Source organism: Lissotriton vulgaris, unplaced genomic scaffold, assembly GCF_964263255.1.
Source record: "Lissotriton vulgaris unplaced genomic scaffold, aLisVul1.2 SCAFFOLD_1214, whole genome shotgun sequence".
Taxonomy (NCBI): Eukaryota; Metazoa; Chordata; class Amphibia; order Caudata; family Salamandridae; genus Lissotriton; species Lissotriton vulgaris.
In genome coordinates, this window is record NW_028243910.1 from 46,150 (window position 1) to 69,650 (window position 23,501).

General features: G+C 45.7%; 1 protein-coding gene across 1 annotated transcript in view; it reads left to right on the top strand.

Annotated features, from left to right (window-relative positions):
• Positions 1 to 3,668: 3,668 nt before the first annotated feature.
• Positions 3,669 to 23,501, top strand: part of LOC147668204 (multidrug resistance-associated protein 1-like) — a gene marked incomplete at its 3' end in the record, with an annotated part of 614,782 nt that continues 594,949 nt past the window's right edge. The window contains exon 1 of the mRNA XM_086948707.1: positions 3,669 to 3,724. The remainder of the gene's footprint in view (positions 3,725 to 23,501) is intronic.

Here is a 23,501-nt window from a genome sequence, read left to right on the forward strand (position 1 = left end):
AATGATAATTATGAGAATCTGTAGAGAAATTCGAAAGTGGATCTGTTAAACTATTAGAACTGATGTAAATAGACTTCAGTGATGAACGGGTTAGATGCAGTCCATTAAAACATTTCATTGTGCACTCGCAACATTTGAGAAATAGGTTCAAACAAAAGAGGGTGACCAATGTCTGGCTTCTAATCTTTACAGCATATCATGTAACCTTGGAGCATTCCAGAAGAAATCTTGTGTAGTGACATTTCAGCTAAAAACTCATAGTAGAACTACCAAATGACCAACAGGGAAAATTCTAGCTAGGGCTGCTAGAAACATGGCAGGCTGAGTGTAGAAATTCCTCCACTGGTGGTAGAGACCGGCAAGGTATTGGGATGAGGGTCAGACGACTGTTGATTTCTTATAGAAATCCTCCTTACGCAGAAGCCTTAGGGAGACCTTTCCAGGTTGTCCAGCAGGTATTCCTGTTAAACCCCACGATGAGGTAGCACTTAATGCAGACACAGTTGACAATGAGATAATAGCTGCTTAGTGGTGGAAAGAAGAGGTACCAGCAGTGTAAATTGGCTATATAAAACATGTCACATATTTAACATAGAAAGATTACACCTGTGGCTGCTGGCCTTCTAGATTTCTTTAAGGACGGACTCTACCTGCTAGCACAATTTTGAAAATATTAATTGCCTGAAATTCAAAGTGGTGAAAATCATTTCTCAGGAATTAGTCCAATCCAGATACAGACTAGTGATGAAGCAGATGGAGCATGGGTTCTAGAAACGGATGAAGGAACGCTCCTGCAGATATTTGGCGAAGGAGGGAGTGGTATGGGATATGTTGTTTGCGTGGGGTGATAGATGGGTTGTGGGGTTAATTTCTGACCCGGATTAAACAGAATACGAAACACGCTCTGATAGACTTGGTGTAATCGGCAGACTGTATCTTGGTGGAGAAATAGGAGTACACAAGTGGAAGGAGATAGGAAGTGTAGGGGAATGTTTTTTTGTTGAGTAGTGTGGTGTGGTGGTTAGAGTTCATAGTTTATTTATTTCTTGCATAAATGAAGCAAAAACGTCTTAACCTAAAGATTGCAGTTTAAATGGGAAGGGAAACTGTGTAAATTAGAAGAGAAATAAAACTGAAAGTATGTTTTGAGGGAAAGAAAGGTTTTTAATGTGAGAATTCTCTTGCAAGAACATGGATTTGTAGGTCTGAAGTACCGAAAATAAATTGTAACCCACCTAGAGCCATACTTACAAATGGCCCAATCCCAATTACCAATAATCAGTCAGTTGGCAGAGTAGAAGGTCCAATCTTTTATTATAAGAAACGGACTCTGCCAGAGGAGCTCCTTGCGACCTAACCCCACGAGGTCCGCCAAGAAGACTGCTGGCACAATTTCAGCACATCACATATATACTGTTACATTTCGAAACCGTTACCTAAGATGGAAAAATACACGTTGGTACAGGTTGGTGCAGGAGAAAGACCATATATGGGAGACAAAGCGCACTTGGTTTAGCTCCTCATTATAGCAAGGTCGTGAGGGTAACTCCCTTCTGCTAACTCCGAGAGAGAGCACGCAGCACCCCTCGGAATGTGCTTATCCAGCAGTCCCCCTCCCGCAACCTTGACAGGTCTAATGAGCAGGAGCAGCAGGTTGCTACAGTGGCACGGTTTCTCGGGAGAGCGGCTTGAGCCGAATGCAATGTCAGGTTTTCGCTATTCCTGTGAGTGAGCCAGGCCACAAAATGGCGCCTGGTCCGATAAAACAGTGCTAATATAATTAGGTGCAGAACGTGTAGTGCAATGTATGCTACTCCCTATGTTATTGCATATAGCGTAAGTGGATAGTGTATCAGAATTTGCGTCTCTATATTAACCTGTTAGGTACATCACGCTAATCACTAGATATAATTACATACTCTAGTTAGGCCTAAATCGAATTCTGGTTCCTCAAACCCTCCTTATAGCGTGGTGTAGCTAACTAACTAGGAGGTACTAATCTTGGAAGACCTCCTCATCGATGGCCATCAGCTCATGAATCTCCTGCTGGAGCATCTGAATTTTAGTAGGGACAGGGGAAGGGACGCACATGGCTGTCACCTTGGTGGCACAATAAGAGCAACCGGCTGGACCACATTGCACACAGAGGCAACAGGTAAAAATGAAACCTGCTGCCCCAGCTACTATCAACAATAATTTCCAACCCCAAGTTCACAAGAACCCCCAGAACCAACCAGAGAGTGACCAGGACCCATTATCGGTGTGCATTTCAGCCATTTAAATCGAATTCTGGTTCCTCAGGTCAAACATTGGTCTTTTTTTTTTTTTTAGTATTTTAATCTGCAGTTCTGTGAATTGTGCGAAACGTTTTAAACTACATAGATTCCAGTTTGTAAACTTAATTTGTGAAAATGTCATTTTGTTCAGCAAAGCCAAACCAGAAAACCTCTGGGTTTGGCTTTGGTCCTACACGGCCTTACATTGGGTTTGATTTGCCATGCACTTGAGCCTTTTATAAATTGCTGAAATGTTGTGCATGGAATGCAGTTTACCTTAAACTACTTGATGACGTTTCTGTTCTGTTTTAACCTGTTAAGGCTCAAGTGATCCTGTGATTTGGACCTAATTTCTTCTATTATATTTTTAGTCAAAGACCCCATTTGAAGTTTGTAAGCTTAAAGACCATCTACACTATGTTCCCATTCAACAGATTCTTTTTTGTGAACAAAGACCTCACTCATGTCTTGCTAACATGGCCCTTTATTATTTTGTTAGTTTTAAAGCTTAACTCATAATTAACCTTTATTTAATTTGGTCATTTTATGCCACTGACGGATTTACCCTTTCCCATTGGTGATCTATTGATAGATGGATTGTTTTCCACTTTTAGGTAGATACTATTTAGTCTGCTTCCTTGACTTTCTTTTATGATAAATCACTGGGCTAGCAATATGTGCTGCTCACCCATTTTGTAGAAATTATTTCAGAGAGACGTCTTCCATATATGTGGCTTCTTCTGTTTTGGCAAAGGAGAACCAGATGCAATAAAATTAAACACACACACACACTCAACACCGCCCAAAATAAGGTATTTTTCACTCCTGCTCCTTCTAAAATTCACTCAACCGTAAGATCGCGTCATGGCAGGATGTGAAAACGATTAAAATATAAGTGAATATGTTGGTCATGTGGCTTGGGAGTAGGGGCTGACATGCAGAAGGGTGCCAAACACCAGACCAGTATATTTAAATCCATAACCTCTTTCTTGAAATAGCAGTGTTCTGACTGGTCAATCCGACTTGTTGCACTTTTCTGAAGATGCTTTCTTGAGTTGTGATTTGCTCTACATTGTTCTTTAAAAAAGGATGGTTATTAAATACGAAAATAGCTGATTCTTTGAAGCTTATTCTCCTAAACAACATCTTAATTTTGCAACTGTTGTAATCTAGAGCTTCACTGTGGGAAAACTACTTTTATGGTGGTGAGCTTGAGCTTTTTAGAATTTTACCAGAAGCTTGACTGTCAATTGCGTGTAAATAGCCAGAAATAATATATGTGAATACAGTTACATTAAGTTTGGAATGCGCTTCAGCTTGTTACCTTCATGTTTAATAATTTGTAATAAGACTGTATTTTTATTAATTTTATTTCTTTTTGTTTAGAATCCATGTCCAGAGATTAGTGCTTCCTTCCTTTCTAAAATTACGTTCTGGTGGATCTCTGGGTAAGATACTTATGCACTTTTAGATGTGGTTATTGGTTGTTGAATGTAGCAAACTGTGGAAATTAGAGTTTAAAATTAAATTATAAACGTTCTTGTCATTTGTTCTCAATCCATTTGTTGCTAAGCAAAACATTAGTATTGCACTTAGAAATGTTTATGCTTAATTTAGAATAATGTGTATAATGTCCACTTGCTTTAATTTATGCTTAAAATTTATTAGCCTGTAGTTGGTGGAGTGTACATGGATTACCCTACTAATTGAATTAAAAAACATGCAGTTCTTTGTTCAAGATTTATGGGGCAACTGACATAGAATCCATGTGCAATTTACCTGAGCCTCATTTTTTATTGTCTTTTAATATTTCCATTTTGTGTTCCCTGGACTGATATTTAGTTGTGCTAAATATGCACCTAATATTTGGATCCACGGTCACAGTGAGGACCTCGGTCATCCCTATCCTGCCCAAAATGCAGAGAGTCCCTTTCAAACCAGGAGTCCGAGTAAACATTTAGGGAATGTACTTAGCCAGCTGAGTAATAAAACATAATAATAATCATTTGAGCATTGGACGAAACACCAATTACAAAGCACTGATACCTGTCTGGCAAATAAAGGTGGCTGTGAAACAAGTTTCTGATGGACTTCTAGCTGCAGACTCCTTACCTTTGAATTTCCCAGGTGTCAGACTGGATCTGGAAACTTTTGCGTGAGCAGTATCTCTGCAGCGTGCCATTGGGTGGCTCCATTTGGCTCCCGGTGACATAGCCGTTGTCAATTACATTGGTTGTGACATTTCGGTCACCTATATAGGCGCCACCCAGGCATAAAAATGTCAGTTCTTTTCCCTTTGCACAAGTTTATTTTATTTATTTTGCGGGTTTGTAGAGCGCTAGAATAAAATCCCAAGGGAGTATCTCCGCGCTATCTGACTGCTGAACCTGCAGGAGAACGAATTCCATGGCTCCACTCTGGTTCTCAAACTGTGTGGTTAGATCTGGAACAAGAACGTCTTCAGCTTTTTCCTGAAGGCCAGATGATTTTCTAGCTGCCTAAGCTGGAGCGGGAGACCATTCCATATCCTCGGTCCCCTCACAGACAGAGCCTTACCCCCTTGCCTTACCCGCTTGATCCTAGGAACAGTGAGAAGCATTTGGTCACTGGACCGTAAAGCATGAGAAGGGACATACGGCACAAACTTGTCTGCCAGATAGGAGGGACCCAGACCATGAAGTCCTTTGTGGACCGTACAACAGATCTTAAAAGTAACTCTCTGGCGGATGGACAGCCAATGAAGCCTGGCAAGAAGAGGTTTTGAAGATGTTCTCGGAGGGGCATTTAAAACCAGCCTGGCTGCGGTGTTCTGCACAACCTGTAACCTATCCAGATCCTCCTCATTAGCTGACAGCAAGAGACCATTACAATAGTCGAGACGACTGATAACCAGCGCCTGGACCAGGGTCTTTCTGATGGTATCTGGAAGCAATGGAAAAACTCTGCGCAGCAATCCAATGGTCCGAAAACAAGATCCAACAATGTTGGTAACATGCTGCTTCAAGCGGAGTTCTTGTTCCAGACGGACCCCTAGGTTCTTGACTATCTGCTTAGGCTCGGGGACTGGGCCTAGATCTAAAGGCCACCAGTCCGGAGCCCAGCAGATCTTAGCCTCCCCGAAAAGCATAACCTCTGTCTTTGAAACATTGCACTGCAACATATTCAAAGACATCCACTGGGAAACTGCTCTCATCCCCTCAGAGAAAGAATGTAATACCTCTGGAGTAAGATGGTCAAAGGGAAAGAGCAGCTGGGTATCGTCAGCATAAGATACTGGGCAAAAACCAAAGGCTCTCAGGATATTAGCCAGGGGGGCCACATAGATGTTGAATAATGTAGGGCTCAAACAAGAGCCCTGTGGCACCCCCTTAGTAATCCTGGTCTCCTCGGATCGGAAATCGCCCATGGTGACACAAGTTAAGCGCTGATCTGGAGAAGAGCTACCTCTGTCTCTTTTTGACAGACTTTTTTTTGTCTATTTTTTTCTTGTATGTTTAGCGATGATCTCTTAACGGGTAGATTTCAAGCCGTGTGGTGCCTGTCACTACACCATGTCTGTAACCAACCCCCATCTCATTTGCTTGTGGTCTCGAGTGTGACCATGACTCAGTCAAGCTAGGACTGCTGTGCCATGCGCCAAAGGCTCGCAGGAGTGATCCTTTAAGCTCCTTGCGGCCTGGCAGGCGACACAGTGGAGCGCGACTCCTCGGAGATCCCTTACTCGATCGAGGAAGAGAGGTTGCGTGACCGCTCCAGGAACCCCTGTCCTCACGCACTCTAGGTCCTCGGGACACTTGGGGAAGAGGCATAAAAATTCCGGAAGCGAAAGGGCCCTAGCTCAAGCGAAAGAACTATGTGAAGCCATACACCCCATATTTGATTAGACCAACCTCTCTGGTGTGCCATTGGGCCCCAAAAGGCTCTACTACAACTGCTTTCTTCTTGGGTGGGGGTTTCATTGATCCAAATCTGGGTCTGCGCCGGTTGTGCCAACACAGCCTTCCCTGGCCCTGAAGTCTGTGCCTCCGACACCAGTAGCGCCAGCCCCATTCTGATACCCAATGACTTGTATTGACATCCGTCTACGTCTACTCCAGTGCAGACTGAGCCCAGAGATTCTACGTAGTTGCCTTTTTATTTTGAAGAGGTTTCATGCTTGGTAGAAGAAAGGGAGAGGTTCCTGGACCCTTTGAAACACCAGGTGGATGCCCCTTGTGAGTGATTAGACTGGTATGAGGACCTTGGAGAAGCCAGTGGGCTGGACACATCCCCAGATACTTGCATGCTCTGTCCGCCTAGTGTGGCTATGGAGGAGGGGGCATCTTACACCATGGTGGGGAGGAGGGCAGCGGAGGTCCTTGACCCGATGCTACCCTTGGTGCTGGTCAAGGCTTCAACCTGGGGCTTCCTCATCCGAACCCCTTTTGCCAAACCCCTTTTGCCATTTAGTGCAGACCTTTTAGGTACAAGGTTCAAGCCTAGCGCAGGGATTCCTGTGAACAGGACAATAGCATGCTGCCATCGCATCTGCACCGGGCGATCAAAGTTTCCTCAGCCAACACCCTAGCCCTGAGAGCTTGTGGGTTCAGGCAACAACATCCAATGGCACATTTCCTTCTCCGATTAGGGAACCCAAGAGGCTGGATGCACTTGGGAAGATGATTTTATCTTCTTTGCATTGCGGTCGGTGAACACTGTGTGGTTTTTGTGCCGTTTCTCACACACCTTACGGGAAACAGTTGGCCACGTGCTGCCACAGGTCCTGGAGGAGGCCAGGGCAGTGAAGGATGGGAGAGATGCAGCAAAGTTCACTATTAGTTATGGCTTAGATACAACTGACTCGCTGGGTAGAGCGGTTTAGTTGATGGTGGCCTTGCTGCACCACGCCATGCTGATAACATCTGGCTTCTCTGGTGATGTCCAGGCTAACCATATCAACATGCCTTTTGATGTTACTCCTCTTTTTGTTGAGAAGGCAGACTCTGCTTTATAGAACTTCCTGGAGTCTTGATCTAAGGCCATATCCTAGGCCACTTGGTTACTCCTTGTGGCCTGTCTACCTTTTGCTCCTTTCGTGGCAATGGAAGGAGTCATCAACTGCGTCAGCCAGATCCAAGCCACCGTCCTGCACAGACTACCCAGGTTGTGCGAGGATGTGGAGGCGGTCCAGTCTGACTTGGTGGGAATGGTAGCCAAAAGTAGGCTGCCAACCAGCCCCTGGCAGCTACAGCCTCCAAGCATTCCTAGTAGTTTGGATCTGCAAGATCATGCCACTCTAGTGAGGGGAGAAATCAACATCATTTTCACCACTGGAGGTCCATAACATCGGACAAAGAAGTCTTGCAGATCATTCAGGCTTGCTGTACTTGCGTTTCTTTCTTTTCCTCCTCCTTTACCCTCAGCTCAAGAACGACTGGCAGAGGATGATCTATTATTACTCCAAGAGAAACTTGCAGCTCTCCTGGCCAAGGGAGCTTTGGAGAAGGTTCCGGTTTCAAAAGTAGGCAGTGGTGGGTATTCCTGTTACTTTCGGATTTTAAAAAAGAACAAGGGTCTACGTCCTATTATGGTACTCCAGCCGCCAGTGCCTTCCTCTAAAAGGAGAGGTTTAAGATGGTCACGTTGGCTCTGGTCTTGTCTGCCCCAGACCAAGGAGACTGGATGGTAGCGGTGGACGTACAGGATGCGTATTTTCACATCTCCATCTTGCTGGGCAACAGGCGTTACCTGTGGTTGAAGGTAGGCCATGAGCACTTTCAGTTGACGGTGCTAACATTTAGCCTTACTAGCTCTGCTTGGATGTTCACCAAGGTGATGACTTGGTTGCAGCTCATCCGCACATCTTCCCCTGCGTCGAATCCTGTCTGTTTAAGGCATCTTCCTCCCAGGCTGTCGTCTCCCACCTTCAGAATATGGTGGATCTTCTGCATTTGCTGGGGTTCACTATAAATGTGCCGAAGTCGCACCAAACTCCTTCTCAGACACTCCTTTTCATCTGAGCTGTTCTGGACACAGTGCAGTTTCGGGCTTCTCCTCCTGAGCAGGGAGTCCAGGATATATAGGCTAGAATACCTATGTTTCAGCCTTAATCCTGCATTTCGGTGAGAATGACTCAAAGGCTGCTGGGACTCACAGCTTCTTGCATCCTGTTGGTAAATCAAGCCAGATGGTGTATGCAGGTGCTGCAGTGGGACCTGATGTTTCAGTAGGCACAGTAACAGGGAAATCGCTCCGATGTGGTCCAGATCTCGGAGGGAACTACAATAGACCTGCAGTTGTGGTGGACGAACCATGATTGGGATGGGAGTCGAGGCTCCACATTAATTTGTTGGCACTTAGAGTAATCCTGCTAGCATTGAAAGCATTTCTTCCCTCTGTCAAGGGGAAGTTGGTGCAGGTGTTCATGGACAACAAGACTGCCATGTGGTACTGCAACAAGCAGTGCGGCTGGGGTCCTGGATCCTTTGTCACGAGGTCTTAAATCTCTGGACATGGCTGGAACACCAGGGAATGACTCTGGTGGTTCAACACCTGGCAGGTTCACTGAGTGCCAGGGCTGACTAACTCAGCAGTCGATGCCTAGCGGAACACGAATGGTCTCTCCAGGCGGTCTCTCTGAGCAGTGGGGAGAGCCTTGGTTATATCTGTTCTCCTCCGAAGAGAACATGCAATGTCAGCTGTTTTGCGTGGTGGAGCTTCCAAGGAGGCTATCGGTTTTTGTCGTGAGTGAAGCTTGGGCCTCCTGTACGCCTTTCTGCACATACCACTTCTGGCCAGAGTTCTCAAGATGATCAAAAGGACCAGGCCCAAGTCATTCTTGTGGCTCTAGACTGGGCACAGAGAGCCTGATACCTTAATGTTATGACCATGAGCATTGATCCTTCAATCAGGCTGCCTTTACTGGAGGATCTTCTGTTGCAGCAGCTGGGGAGGGTCCTCCACCCGAATCTGTCAATTTTCCACCTCCCTGCGTCTAGATTGAGGGTTGTCAATTGATGGCTTTCAACCTTCCTCCTTAAAGATATAATGTAATCTTGACTTCAGGTGGCCCTCCACTAAGACTGTATTTGCCTGCTGTTGGCAGACATTTGTAAAATATTGTACAGAAAGGTGTATTGACCCTTTTTCTGCTTCTTTGTCTAATATTATTCTTTTTATTCTTACCTTGCCCTGCAGGGCTCTGCTTTAGGTACTCTTAAGGGTTATCTTTCTGCTCTGTCCACTTTCTTGCGGCTGACGGTTCAACCTTTATTAAATCACCTATTGTAAATTGGTCCTAAAAAGGGCTTGTTTAAATGTTTCCACCTACACCCTTTATCATGTCACAATGGGATCTCAATCTACTTCTCCCATATCTCATGTGTGCTCCCTTTGAGCCTTTACACCACTGTCCCCTCCGGCTGCTTACCATAAAGACAGTCTTTCTAGTGGTGATAACCTCTGCCAGCAGGGTGAGTGAATTTCAGGCTTTGTCACCCATGCCTCCCTACCTGATAACGTTCTTGGATAAGGTGGTGCTTTGCACCTGTGCCCCATTTATTCCAAAAGTGGTGACCCCCATTCTATCCGGGTCAATCAGTCACGCTGCCCACCTTTTTTTGCTCTCCCGAATCCCTCTGAGGAAGGGGAGCATCTCTGTCTGGACCCAAAAAAGAGCGTTGTTGTTCTACCTTGAGCGCATGAAAGAGTTCTGGGTGGACGACCAACACTTTGTTGGTTACGTGGGAGCCAAAAAAGGTCAGGCAGTGCAGAAACTAACCATTTTGTGCTAGGTCGTTATCTGCATTTAAATCTGCAACGCCCTGGCCAGAAAGTAGCCTCCCGAGGGCTTAAAAGCCCATTCCACCAGGGGAAAGGCTGTGTCCACGGCGCTGGCTCGTAGAGTACCAGTCAAGGACATCTATCTGAAAGTCACGTTAGTAATAGATTCCTTACCTTGGTATAGATTATTCCCCAGGCGTCAGGCTGGATCCGGAAAGTTTTGCTTAGCAGTACCTCTGTGCGTCTGTAGGTGGGGTTGTGCAGCTCTGTGTCCGTCAGTGGCGTTGTAAGAGGGTTTCTTCAGGGTCCTCCGGTAAGGGTCCTTATTTAAAACCGCAACGGTGAATTCTCCTTTGACTTCCATTGGGCGCGCAGCTGTATTCCACCTCTGCACACAGCATCCATGGGGATCCTGGGTACTTATTTTGGTGGTTCCTTGTGTCGCCGGCTCCTCTGGGTCTTCTGGTCCCAGTCCTGTTCTCCTTTGCACTTCACATTTCACTTTCTTAATATATGGTTTGCGTTATTCCCTGGAGAACAGTGTATATTTGTGCAAAGTGTTGACATCTCTGGGTAGGAGATATGCCAATGTGTTAGTGATATTGTGTGTAATAAGTAAGATTTATTTTTATAAACACTTTAAGGTATGTTTCATTTAGCCTACAGTACAGAATACAGTTGGTAAAAGAAGCTGCTTTACACTCCTTGAAGATAAGCCTGAAGGGTGCTCTCCACAGCCATCTCTTTAAGAGCTTGCACAGGTTTTTAAAGACCACTGAAATCGCCATGAGGCCTGTCTGAATGAGTGCAAGGCGCATCACTTAAAGAAGTGTGCACCATATACCTAGCAGCTGTGACCTCTAGCTTGCACCCTTCTACTCCTGGCACTTCCTTTCAACCCCTGGCCCCAGAAGGGGCAGAAATAGAGGTCATAGCTGTGACCCCTGACTTCTCTGAAATGACGTCCATGGATGTCGGGCCTTAACAATGCGACCAAGATCAGATTAACCATTGTTCCTCTCATAATTAAGGCGCTCTCTGACATTTAATAAATCCCCAAGGCTTTCTAGCTATCGGTGACTACTTTAACAATAGTGGAGATTGACGTTTAACTGTTTCTCCAGGGGCACCTTTGATATCGAAGTATCTTCGAATTCTGGCGCTGTTGAGAAATTCCAACAGAATCAAAACCTTGAAGATCGAAGTATATATGGAAGAAATCGCTTCTCAATAAGAAAGTGAAGGTGTTCGAAATGTCTCTGTTCTGTCCATCGCCCCAAAGGTTCCACTTTTACCTGTGCTGCGTTTACCTAAGTTAGGCTTCTCGAACGAGTAACTTGTGAGCTAATGGTAGCTCTCCAGCTATCTGTAAGTAGCTCGCCAGTGTGCAGCCCAGCCTACTAAATCAGATGCTTTTGCTTTGTTTAGTTAATATATTTATACCAAAATTGAAAGCGCGTTTTCGAGACGAAAATATGTTTATTTTCAGAACTCCTAAGCTGATATTTGGAAATAAATGGCTACATTTCTAAAATACATTAAAAGCTGATATTTGCCCGGAAGATGACGTAGATAGTTCAGAAGATGAGGATATGGAGGACTAATGATGCAATGCTTAAACAATCTGCTCTATTTCATGAGACGTGTGTCGTGTATGGACTGCTTTGAGAATTGTGGATTTGCTTAAGCCTTGATGATCGAATGAACCTAATATTATGCGTCTTATTTGATTGCCTAAGTTATGCAAACCGAACTCATTTACTGCCTTGATTATTGTCTAATTTGCAATTGTTTTTCTTCAATAAAAACAATAATACAAAATAAAAATATAAAAAGCTGATATTTGAGTGATAAATAATGTGACATTTGGGAGACTTTTGTCAAATATTATTACATTAGTGCAAAAGACACTGCAGCTATGTTGTTTATGTATTCTGCATGTAGAGGCATTCCAGACTGACAAAGCCTTTTTTACATTACTCCTAGTAACCCTGTTTAATGCAATGAGCTGGTAGCTGTTGGATATCTTTCAAATGGTGGCAATAATGTAAACTTGTCTGATGATGTCACTTTTACACACTATTACAACACTAGTAGTATTAGTCGGTCTCAATACGTTTAATTAAATAGAAGTAGCTCTTAATACAGAAAAGGTTGTAGGCCCGACCTAATGAAAGGCTACCTTGAAGTAAAAGAAGACCTTTTCTCTGCTCCTTATCTGCCAGATCACTGTTGTGTTCAAGGTGTTCATTTGCTGGTATTTCATCTCATCCACGTTTTGAGTTTCCACGTTAAGGTCTTCAGGGAGATATACTTAGCCCAGTAGAAGGTCAAATATATGAGACACTGAGTCAATCCAAATTTGAAGGAGATCCTTGCTTACAGATCGATGCTTTTATTATTCAAGGACCTTGGAAAGATGCACAAATCTCAATGAACTATATATTCTCCAAGCTCTCACAACAACGCCATCTTATATCTCACTGAAAGACTATTTTGTAATCTTCCTGGACATTCTGGTGGCCATTAATTTGAAGATCACCACTATGCTTCTTCCAGTTGTACAAAACACCAAGGAAGATGTCTTAAGCTGAACAGTGCAAGAAAATCATGGATCGGTTCTGACCAATTACATGTTTTTTATTTTACAGTATTCAGGCTTTCCTCTTAAAACCCAATTGCAAACAAAAGCATCAAAAAAATTCAGTATATTCGTCTAGGTACATTTATTCAGAGTTAAATGGATGGATATATATATATATATGTCTGCTACCATGAGATGCATATACATAAACTGTGGCAGTATGTTTTCACTGTTCATTATGTCACATGACTCACTACGTCACTGTGAAGGGGTGTTCACTTTCTAAAATTGCATTTAAAAAGCATTAAGTCTTAAGTACATGTTGCAGCGTGAACAAGGGCATACCTTGCCAGAAACGCGTAGCTGCTTTCTGTGTACCGAAAATAAAAACGATATGCTGATGTTTCGTGGTCCGTCTCCCTTCTGTTTGCTGGTGTGCTGAGCAGGCGCTGGAAACACCGAGAGATCCAGAGGAGTCACGTGTTTATGTTTAACGGAGGTGGATTTGTCTCCGTAACGGACCCTTCCTCGCTTTGTGGAAGCCGCCTTCAAATCGTTTTTTGGACACGTCCTGTTGGGAATCCCGGCGGCTACCCCCTGGTCGGCAAGCTACAACGAGACACTGAGGCGCGTTGGCGGTAGAACTGCCGTGTGGTTCGTGTCGGAGGGCGCGGCATACCGAGCGGATCCTGCCTCGGCAAATCGGTGAGTGAACGGAGTCTTTACCAGGTGGGGAAGTCTCACAGCATAACTCTGTGTGCGCACACTACGGAAACCGGGTGGCTATCCGGTGATAGATTATCAGTTCTACACCAATTCGGATAACAAAAACACAGAAAGGAAAACAATATGTCAGACGAGCTTGACAAACAGCGAGAGGAAGCTGCTGTCAACATGTTTAACGACGTAACTAACGAGAGTAGCAATACCAGAGTGCCCAATAGAACTACTCAATCTGAGCAAACAAGAAATTTGAAAACAATATTTAAGGAGTTAGAAAAATTTAAAAAAACTTGAATGCACGAAGTGGTGGGAGCACAAGTCTCTAAGCAAGTATGAGGAGGTTGGACGTGTCCCCCGTGGGCTACGTATCCTTTTGGCCCCAAGCTTTGAGAAACCAGATCCCGCCATGTTACAGGAATGGGGGGAAAGTAACTTGGCGGCCTCTATGAATTTGGTCTGCATTTTAATCAAGTATGCTGCTAAAGATCGAATCAGGCTGCTTGATGAGATCAGAGCTTTGGAAACCGAATTATCTACATATGCTGAGGGGGAAGAAATGAGAAAACTATTGGATACTATGAATTAGAGGTTAAAGAAGCACGAAGAAAAAATTTAAAATTCGAAAGGCAACTAAGTTTACCCGTGACGCTAATGATTACCGTGATGGGAAAATATTCACATTTTCACGGAAGTATGATTCAGTTAAAAGACAAGCCTTTAGCAAAAAGAAAAATGCCATTGATGGATCTACTACGGTAAGAGCGGGTGCCGCAACAAAAGCCAGTACAGATGCTGGCTCACATAGTGGCAATGTACAATCTACCAACACATGCCAAAATGCATAGGATGATGAAACTGTGGAGAGCAGTAGCTTGGACTCTGATGCAAGCTCAATGAGAAGTAACTCCAGTGAAGATTTAACCTCCTCTTCCTCTATGAATTCGGATTTAAACTTGGAGGGACTAACCAAACTCAGCTTACAACAGGAAATGGATTTTATAGTGGAGGAAAGATTACAGACTTTGAGGCCAAGGCAAAAGTTATCGCCAACAGACAAAGAAGGAACAAGCGAAGGAAAGAAAGGCGCAACGGCAACAACGGCGCCCAGACACAAACCTGAAAGAAGAAACCATGGGTGAAACGCCGCTAAATGATAACACTATAATAAACCTTTCGAATGTAACATTAACCAAAGCAGAGAAACAATTGCTATCTTTAGGCTTGAATTTTTGCCCTGTTCAAAGTTTTAATTACACAATGACCAGAGTTGACCTGTTCTTTTTCATAAGAAAATTAAAACTAAAGAAACATTTTACGCTCAAAACCATCAAAGACTCATCTAATGAAAATGACACATCTGAGGAGTCAAATAGACAACTTCAATATGTTATCAGCTTCTGATGTACATATCTTCTTAGATGCCAATGATCTAAATACCTCCACTAATGACACTGAGGCAGATCCGGATGCTTCCACACAGGCAAGACTTAGCAGGATATCTGTCTTGCAGAAAGGAGCGGGCCTCAGTCCATTCAAAAGCAAGTCCAAATTTGTTCACGTAACACCCAAAGACGCTATCGACGTCTTCCATGACTGTGTAGTAAGGGACCTCAAGAAATTATACAAGCAAACCAATTCCAAATCAAAAAAGAAAGTTACTTTTATGAGAAGAGAATATGGAAAACTAATAAAGAAACTTGGAGAAAATCATGAAATAGTAATAAAAAAATCTGACAAGGGGGGTAACCTAGTGATTTTGCCCAAGCAAGATTACATTTCAGAGGCCAAACGACAACTTTCGGATCCCTTGTGTTACAAAGTCTCTAGCCAGAAAGAATACCTCAATGCCAAGAGTGAGCTACAACGGTTGTTATCCCAATGGAAGAGAGAAGGACTTATTTCCACTGAGGAATACAAATTTATGAACACGGAATTTCCTATAATGCCATCTTTGTATTTGATTCCGAAGGTGCATAAAGGAGTTACACCAGTACCTGGGAGGCCAATTGTTTCTGCCATTAAAAGCATGGGCGAAAACGTTGGCCAGTATATTGACTTCTTTCTCCAAGATATTGTTAAAAATCTTGACCGTTATGTCCGTGACACCAGTGATTTCTTGGACAAGATTGCTTGTATTGAATGGGAAGAAAACATGTGGCTTATCTCGTTGGACGTTGAATCGTTATACACGAGTATCAACCATGCACAAGGTTTGAATGCAATCAAATATTTCTTGGACAAGAAACCCATGGCTTTCTATGAGCACAGTAAGGTCATATTGGGACTAATTCATTGGTGCCTACATAATAACTTCTTCACATTTGGCAAAGACATCTACAGACAACTGAGAGGGGTGGCGATGGGGGCCTGCTTCTCCCCCAGCTATGCGTGTTTACACGTAGGCTGGTGGGAGGAGCAGGTCCTCACCGCATTACACTCCACTACCATGAGAGAACATGTTGTTTGTTATCTGAGGTATATAGATGACATATTCATGGTGTGGAAAGGGTCCAAAAATGAGGCTTTGTTGTTTATAGAGGATATGAATGATAACTCAATTAATCTAAAGTTTTCTGTTAACATCAGCCAAATCAGGATTCAATTTTTGGACGTGGAGATCTATGTGTCTGATTCTAAGCTTAGTACTACACTCCATAGGAAGTCCACTGCTGGCAACATGACTTTACATGCTGCCAGTATGCACCCCAAACATACCATCATGGGAATACCCTATGGAGAGATATTAAGACTCAAAAGAATCTGCAGTTCCCCCTCTGACTATAAACAATGTTTAGATGAGTTGTTAGCACGATTAAAAGTCAGGGGTTACTCCGATAAGATTCTCAGGAAAGCAGTTGAAAAATCAGAACTTAAATCTAGAGAAAGTCTATTTCCTTCACCTCAGACACCGACAGAAATTGGCAATATTCCAGATACTCAACAAGATGGCCCAAGGATGATCACGGCTTTCAGCAGTGAGGATAGAAAATTAAAGGCAATTTTTAGAAAGGATTGGCCTATAGTATTAAGTGACCACATATTGGACACCAGGTTGCCAGCCAATCCCATCATCACCTTCAGACGGGCGAAAAGTATGGGGTCCGCTTTGGACAAAACTGCCCCTGAATTGAAGTCTAAAACCCCTTGGTTAAAACCTTCAAGAGGTTTTTTCAAATGCTCCAGTTGCCGCGCATGTAGATTTGGCATTAACACCTCACAATATTTAACTCCTTTTGACACAGAGCCAAAAAAGATCACAGGCAATTTTAATTGTAAAACAGACTTTGCCGTGTATGTCCTGACGTGTACCTGCGGATTACGATATGTTGGTAGTACCAAGCTGCAGGTGCACGTCAGGATTCTACAACATTTGCGCGCGATTTTGCACAGTGACCCTGCCTATCCGGTGGCCCGGCATTTCAAAAGAGCACATAACAAAGATTTATCTTGTTTAAAGTATTTTGTGATCGGAGCTATACCACCCCTGAAAAGAGGAGGAGACAGGGAATCACTTCTAAGACAGCTGGAGACAAGGATGATACTAGAGCTAGACACACGTTGGCCTAACTGGTTGAACAATAGTGATGAGATGCATCACTTTTTGTGATGTATTGTATTGTTCTTCCTTCTATATTGCCTGTACATTTCCCTAGACCCGTATCCACTATCTTTTCCTCCCTCTTAGTTAGGTTCCCAATTTCGAGGTTGAGGTCGGGTCTGGTAACATTCCTTGCTGCTTTTTGTCCATAATTTGATGAAACTTTTCCTTTTTGTATGTACATGTACATGTATATAGATATTTCATATATATATATATATATATATATATATATATTTGTTTATATCCATATACATTTCTATTTTTCCATATTGTTTTCTACTTTGATAATATGAAGAATATCATGAGTATAGACATGATATTGCCATATATATATATATATATATTTTTTTTTTTTTGGGTTTTACATTTGTCATTATAGGTGTATATATATGCTATTTAATCTTGTGTATATATATCAATAGTTTATCACAAATCTAGGTGTATTTATTGGATTTCATAAAGTTTTTAACTATTTATAATTATTAAGTGACGAATCATGCACATAGAATTTTGTGGTAATCAGTTGTACCCAGGGATCTGTGAGACTGATATGTGTTTTGATATTTTTCGTCCTTGAGTTAATGAATGGTATTGCACATAATCTCGTACAGCTTTCTCTTCCTCGCACTTTTTACAACTTTTGCACTTTATTTCAACCTTCACTTAGCACTTTATCAAAACTGCCATGATTATGCGATCAGACAATCTTTTTGTACATTTTTGATGTGGGAGTTTCCCAGCTTTAGTAATTCGTCAGTATTCATACAAGAAATAAGGTATTGTCATATTTCAATACTACATGATGTAAGTTGGACTGATATATTGACTGCCTGAAATGTACATTTATGAATATGGATTTATCCAGTTTATCTTATTTGTCTGCTACCATGAGATGCATATACATAAACTGTGGCAGTATGTTTTCACTGTTCATTATGTCACATGACTCACTAAGTCACTGTGAATGGGTGTTCACTTTCTAAAATTGCATTTAAAAAGCATTGTCTTAAGTACATGTTGCAGCGTGAACAAGGGCATACCTTGCCAGAAACGCGTAGCTGCTTTCTGTGTACCGAAAATAAAAACGATATGCTGATGTTTCGCGGTCCGTCTCCCTTCTGTTTGCTGGTGTGCTGAGCAGGCGCTGGAAACACCGAGAGATCCAGAGGAGTCACGTGTTTATATATATATATATATATATCTCCATCAACGCAGGAAGCCCATTTGAATTGAGGCCACACAAAATGGATTCAACCTTCCCTTTATTTTCGTCAGCTTGCCAGCAGGCTCCCAGTCACAAGTGTAATCAGTAATATAAACTGCCAGACGCGTTTCGAGAAAACTCTTCATCAGTGGCACAGGTATGAAGTCACAAAGAAATGCCTTAACTTACGCACATATTTGAACAGTTCCTGCCCCACTGGGCGTGTTACCCACTGCGCCGTTATGGGATCTGTAGTGCCAAAATTTCAATCCCAAGCGGGTGCGTTCTTTGTCCAAATAACCACCATATAATGTCCAAGTGGATATGATGTACACAAGGGACAGGTGCCTGCCCCGCTTTGTAGCTGACGAATGAGGCATCACAAGGTCCCCCCTGCAGGGCCCAAGATCGTTCGTTCCGTTGTTGAACCATGTAGGTATCAGCATGGACCTGCTTAGCAGTGGGCCTCATTTCACGACCTGTCCGGCCGTAACTAAATCCATCAACGCAGGAAGCCCATTTGAATTGAGGCCACAAGTGCTTCTGTGCTGTCGTCGACTCCGGTCCCGACGTCGCAGGGCCCCATAGGATCCAGGCTTGGATCCGGGTCGTCGCCAGTCGACCTTACGACTCCTCCGCTGGCTTCGACCCCGAGGGTGTCGCTCCCCAGTCTCCGCTCTGGTCCGGCGCTGTCTGGCGCCTTCTCCAGCGTCGATGGGTGGGCAATTCACCTACGAACCGGCTCCTTCATTTTTTTCTGACTATCAGGAGATGGATGACAAGGGTGACTGGAAGGGGTCTGAGGACTCTCTGGCACTACAGTGCCAGTTGAGCCAGGACTGGGCAGACGAGCTAGGGGTGGCCAGTGGTCTGGACACTTTGCCTGACACTGGATTTGTGTCTCCTCCCTCCATGGCTACAGAGGAGGGGGCTGCTTACAGCGTGGTGTTGACTAGGGCGACCAAGGCCTTGGCTCTTGAGCTCCCTGTCGCGGCCGTGATGACTAACCTCACTGAGGTGCTCAAACCTCAGGCAAGCTCCTCGGAGCCTCTACTACCGTTTAACGAGGCCCTCACTGACGTTCTGCTGGGCACCTGGTCCAAGCTCTCCTCAGGCCTTCCTGTGGATCGGAACGTGGCCAGACGCCACGGCTCGGCTCCGGGCGACCCTAGCTTCCTGTCTGTTTATCCCACCCCCGAGAGCCTGGTGATCCCTTTGATGTCAGTCGCCTCTTTGGCGAGAAGGGGGACCGTGCGCTGGAGTGTTCAAGGACTCCAAGGCTACGGTCAAGTCCTTGGGCCTAGGCCAACGCCAGCAAACTTCAACTTTTCGCTCCTTTCGTGGCCAAGGAAGGGGCACCCCCACACGTGCAGCCAGCCACAGAACCTGGCTCAAAGCGGTCGCGATTACCGCTGTGGCGGTACCGGGGGACACTGACCGGGTCAGTCCACACCCGCCCCTGCAGAAGCTGCCTCTAAGCCTTCCTAGTCCAGCATTTCAGGCCCATTCGTCGCCAGTGGGGGGCAGGTTCTGTCATCCCCTCCCTCACTGGCGTACCATCACGTTGGTCACGTGGGTGCTGCAAATGGTTCGAAGGAGCTACTCCCTCCCCTTTGATGCGACCTCTCCAGCCATGCCACCGCAGTACCACCGTACTCCAGGGGATCACTTGCAACTTCGGCAGGAGGAAGTTACGGCCTTCTAGGCCAAGGGGGACATTGAGCGCGTTCCTGGGCCAGAAGTCAGACGTGGTTGCTATTCCCACTACTTTCTGCTACCCAAGAAGGGCAAAGGAGGCCTACGCCCTATATTGAACCTACGGAGCGTCAACTGCTTCCTCCAGAAGGAGAAGTTTAAGATGCTGACTTTGGCTCAGGTCCTGGCTGCCCTGGATCCAGGAGACTGGATGGTAGCGTTGGACTTGCAGAACGTGTATTTCCACATCCTCGTCCTGCCTGCCCACCGGCGTTACCTGCGGTTCACAGTAGGCCACAAGCTTTTTTAGTTTACCGTGCTTCCTTTCGGCCTTACCAGTGCCCCATGGGTGTTAACGAAAGTGATGGCGGTGGTCGCAGCTCATCTGCGCAGATTAGGGGTTTGTCTTCCCCTATCTTGACGATTGGATGTTGAAGGCGGGATCGTCCCAAACAGTCGTCTCCCACCTTCAGACTACGGCCAGCATCCTGCACTCGCTGGGGTTCTCCATCAACGTGCCGAAGTCACACCTGTGCCCCTCTCAGAAGCTCCTTTTAATCGGAGCGGTTCTGGACTCAGCGCAGTTTCGGGTTTATCCCCCTGAACAGCGGGTTCGGGATATTCAGGCTCTGATTCCGATCTTTAAGTCTTTATTTGAGTCTCGGTCCGGTTCACGCTGCAGCTCCTGGGGCTGATGGCCTCCTGCATCCTTCTGGTGCATCACATCAGGTGGCAGATGCAGACTCTGCATTGGGATCTGAAGTTTCAGTGGGCACAGCATCAGGGCAACCTGTCCGACCACGTCCTGATCTCGGAGGGCACTGCGAGCCAGTTGCAGTGGTGGCTCACGAACCGCGATTGGGTCAGCGGCAGATCTCTCTCCCTTCCCCAACCGGAGCACTTAGGGGTGACAGATGCGTCCCTCCTTGGATGGGGGGTGGGGGGGGAGTCACATGGGAGAGGGGGAGGTCAGAGTCCTCTGGTCTCCGGCGGAGTCCCTGCTCCACATCAACCTTGTGGAGCTGCGGGCGATCAGACTTGCACTGAAGGCATGCCTTCCCTCCGTCCGGGGAAGTGTAGTGCAGGTGTTCACGGACAACACCACCGCCATGTGGTACTGCAACAAACAGGGCAGGGTGGGGTTGTGGACCCTCTGTCAGGAGGCTCTGCTCCTCTGGACGAGGCTGGAACACCAGGGCGTTACCCTGGTGGTTCAACACCTGGCTGGTTCCCTGAACGCCAGGGCGGGCGAACTGAGCTGCCGGTGCATGATGGTTCACGAATGGCGTCTGAACTCTGACATGGCACAAGGTCTCTTTCATTAGTGGGGAGAGTCTTGGTTAGATCTATTCGCCAGCGAAGAGAACGCGCAATGTCATCAGTTCTGCGCGTTAAAATTTCCAAGGCGGCACTCGCTCGGCGACGCTTTTTGCCGTGAGTGGAGCTGCGGTCTGTTGTACGCCTTTAAGCCTATACCACTGCTGCCCAGAGTGCTGAAGATCAGGCGAGACCGGGCCCAAGTCATCCTTGTGGCTTCGGACTGGGCACAAAGATACTGGTATCCCGAGCTACTGAGCATGTCAGTCGATCCCCCGATTTGTCTGCCTCTTCAGGAGGACGTTCTATCGCAGCAGCAGGGGATGTTCCTCTAACTGAACCTGTCCAGTCTCCACCTACATGCGTGGAGATTGAGCGGCGGCAGTTGAGGCCATTTGACTTGCCTCCTGAAGTTTGCGATGTGATTCTGGCAGCCAGGCGTCCCTCCACAAAAACGGTATACGCCTGCTGGTGGAATAAACTTGTGGCATGGTGCACAGCATAGGCTGTGGATCCACTCTCTGCCCCCGTTCCAGAGGTTCTCCTCTTCCTGCTTTCTCTTGCCCAGCTGGGCTCTGCTCTGGGCACTATCAAGTACTACCTCTCAGCCTTTTTAAGGCTTCCTGACCAGCCTTCTCTTTTCAAGTCCCCTGTTGTAAATAGATTCTTGAAAGGCATCACGCACATGTTCCCTCCTGTTCCCTTCGTGATGCCTCAGTGGGACTTGAATCTTATTCAAACGGATCTAATGTGCGCTCCCTTTGAGCCACTTCATAACTGTCCTCTTCGTCTTCTGACTCTTAAGACTGCATTCCTGGTTGCCATCACCTCTGCCAGGAGAGTAAGTGAGCTCCAGGCTGTATCTTCTAAACCTCCTTTCCTCTCTGTCCATCCGGATACGGTTGTTCTAAAGACTCGTCCGTCTTTCCTGCCCAAGGTGGTCACAGCCTTTCATATCGGGCAGTCCTCACCTTGCCCACCTTCTATCCGCCTCTGCATCCCTTGAAAGAGGAAGAGAGGCTCCATTGTCTGGACCCAAAACGTGGGCTCTCCTATCTGGATGACCAGCTCTTGGTTGGTTACTTGGGCGCAAAGAAGGAACGGGCGGTGCACAAGCGGACCATCTCTCGGTGCGTCGTCGTGTGTATCAAGGTTTGATGCTCCTCGGCGATAAAGGAGCCTCCTGTTGGGCTGCGCACCCATTCCACTCTGGCCATGGCGGCTACTACTGCCCTGGGGAGTCCCCTTGCAGGACATCTGCCAGGCAGCTACGTGGGCCTCGCTGCACACGTTTGCTAGACACTACTGCCTGGACAGCCAAGTCCGGAGAGATTGCTTGTTCGTCCGTTCCGTTCTCCATGACTTTCTGGTGTGATCTTGGTTCGCAGACCAACCATAGGGGTTGGTATTGCTCGGGTATCCATTCTAAGGTAAGGAATCTAACACTAACCTGTTTCTTTCAGATGCACAAGTTACTTACCTTCGGTAACGATATATCTGTAAGAAACAGTAGTTAGTGTTAGATTCCTTACCGCTCCACCCATCCTCCCCGTTTTACGAACAGATATCTAGGGTTAATTTCAGGGCCCTAGTTTCATGACACCAGTGTCTGTTTCTATCATGGCTCTGCATTTCTGGCGCGGAAAGCTTTGTACAGAACTGATGTCTGCGCGCGAGGGCGGCATCCCAGTACCCAGACGGCATCCCAGTACCCAGACGGCATCCCAGTACCCAGACGGCATCCCAGTACCCAGACGGCATCCCAGTACCCAGACGGCATCCCAGTACTCAGACGGCATCCCAGTACTCAGACGGCATCCCGGCGATCATGACGACTGACGCGGAGCCGCCGATGACGCCTACCGCCGAGCAGGGGTATTGCTGACAAAAACTTTGCGGATTCAGTCTGACGCTTGGGGATGTTCTAAGGTAAGGAGTCTAACACTAATTACCGTTTCCTAGAGATGTATATAATCACCGAAGGTAAGTAACTTGTGCAACACAAATTCTGTCGGCATAGCAAGTAGTCCGTGAATCATAAAAGGAGCGGTCATCGTGAAAGACAGCGTAGCCTAACCACCCGCCTCTTGTGTAGAAGCAAGATGATTATATATTAGAAGATCTCTGGGTATTGTCTGCAGGCCCTGTACCTCAGTCTCTATAGATTGTAGATCTACATCATAGGTGCTGTCAGGCACTTCTCCCTGGAAAGGTCCCTCTCCAAGTGTGTGCTACCGATCCATGTATTCCAATAAGACCAAAGTATGTATTCCCTAACAGCTGCATCTGTAGGTTTTGTCTAGGTGCTAGGGCCTGACAAGAACAGAATAACCAGGGGCA